Here is a 2500-nt window from a genome sequence, read left to right as displayed (position 1 = left end):
ATATATATATATATATATATATATATATATATGTGTGTGTGTGTGTGTGTGTGTGTGTGCGTGTGTGTGTGTGCGTGTGTATATATATATATATATATATATATATATATATATATATATATATATATATATATATATATATATATATATATATATATATATATATATATATATATATGTATATATATGCATATATATATGTGTGTATATATATATATATATATATATATATATATATATATATATATATATATATATAGATGTTTATATAAATATATATATATATATATATATATATATATATATATATATATATATATATATATATATATATATATATATATATATATATATATATTGGAAACGTGGTGTTCTTAAAAAAATATTTCTTAGGGCAGCTATTTAAATAATATGTGCGAATATGTAAAAAGAAAAAAATACTGAATAGTGAAGTCACACAAACCAGTTGACATCATCCTTAAAATATGGAATATATAAAGATGTATTTCCAAAATCTATTCAAAAAATATATTTTCAAAATCTATTTAGAATACATATTTTCAAAATATGTTTAAAAGGTATTTTCAAAATCTATTTAAAAATACGTTTTCAAAATCTATTAAAAATATATATTTTTAGACTCTTTAAAACATATGGGCAGGAAGTAGATTCCTTCAGGGCGATCTATTATTATTATTATTATTATTATTATTATTATTATTATTATTATTATTATTATTATTATTAATTGCTAAGCTACAACCTAATTTGGAAAAGCAGAATTCTATAAACCTAGGAGTCCAACAGGGAAAATAGCCCAGTGAGGAAGGGAATCAAGGAAAAATAAAGTATTTTAAGATCAGTAACATTAAAATAAATATATCCTATATAAACTATGAAAACTTTAACAAAACAAAAGGAAGAGAAATAGGATAGAATAGTGTGTCCGAGTGTACCCTCAAGCAAGAGAAGCCTTTTGGTCCCCCAACAGTTGTTGAGAGAGTTGAAAAACGTTTAGCTATGTTGATCAATTTAGGATATCTGGAGGTTTAGCTATAAAACATTTGTAACCAATTACGTACAAGATTGGTAGTGATCAAAATCCATCAGTGGGAGATTGGTCTTCTAAAAAGTTTCTGATTGGTTTCCATTGGTTAGTATTTCCTTCTTTCATAGGAAATCAATATGGTTTTGTTTGCCGATGAATCTGAAATGATATATGCACAAAAAAATATAGATTATTACTTGCGCCAACGAGGTTGGAAGGAGGTTATGTTTTACTCCTTGCTTGTGAGTTTGTGTTTGCTTGTGTTTGTTTATTTGTGAACAGCTTCCTGGCCACAATTTTAATCGTAGAGTGATGAGAGAGGCAGGAGTTATCTTTTATGTAAAAAACTGGGAATGGTAAACAATTTTAAAGCCAAGGTCAAACCTCAAGGTCACGGTCGAGCAAAATGTCCAATTCGCGTAATCAGCTATAAATTTGGACATCGTTGTCATAGACATTTCAAACTTGGTTTATATTTGAGTGTGGGAAAATCCATGTCAAAAAATACATGTTAAGGTCAAAGGTCAAGGTCACGGTCAAACAAAAGGTCAAGAAATAAGCTGTCGCAGAGGAGGTCTGCGCTCTATTAAGTGCTCCTATCGTTTCAAGTATTTTTCTTATAAATACTTTCTTCCACCTCAGTTTCCACTACAGATAGTAGCAGGTTAATGACACTGAATCAGTAGCCAGTTCCAATACTGTCTCAAAATCATCAGCCGGTTGGTGCCAATCACTTGATGATGTCTCGTGCTAATCTTCGCGTCACCTAAGTTAACCCATAGTTGATTTTATCGATCTGAGGTGGGACAACTAATTATGAGTTCAATATAAATGGGTCGTTAGTTTAAAATTATCGTTGTCAATTGCCTAAATATGATTCATCTTAATCTTCGTGTTACTTAATCCATAGTTGATTTTATTGATTCATAGGCGCAGCATATAATTTTGACTTTACTATAAATGGGTTTAATTGAAAAGTTTCATTAATTTCTATAATGATAATAATATGGAGATTACATATCATACAAGATCTTTTATTCCTATAAGTGGAACAAATCTGTGCTAACGTGTAGAAAATAATTTTCACATACAAAGTGAACTGACGGAACTATAAATAAAGATAATTCAAAGATTTTCTAAAAACTCTGATTTTGTTCATAATATTCTGAAATATTTTAAAGATGAAAACTTATCTGAACTCTGAGAGAGAGAGAGAGAGAGAGAGAGAGAGAGAGAGAGAGGAGAGAGAGAGAGAGAGAGAGAGAGAGAGAGAGAGACGCTCATGTTAATTAGTGTTTCTTAAAATAATTTTCCCTCTTTTGCCAATGAATGCTCACATAAAAGGGAGTTTGATAATAAAAAATATCAGTTAAGATAGATATGAGAAGGAATAATGATTCCAAAAATAAAAATATGAATTTTTCTTTTGATTCTCACCGCATTTTTAGCCAA

The sequence above is a fragment of the Palaemon carinicauda genome, chromosome 1 (assembly GCF_036898095.1).
Source record: "Palaemon carinicauda isolate YSFRI2023 chromosome 1, ASM3689809v2, whole genome shotgun sequence".
NCBI classification, from domain to species: Eukaryota; Metazoa; Arthropoda; class Malacostraca; order Decapoda; family Palaemonidae; genus Palaemon; species Palaemon carinicauda.
Note: the sequence above shows the minus strand (reverse complement) of the source record.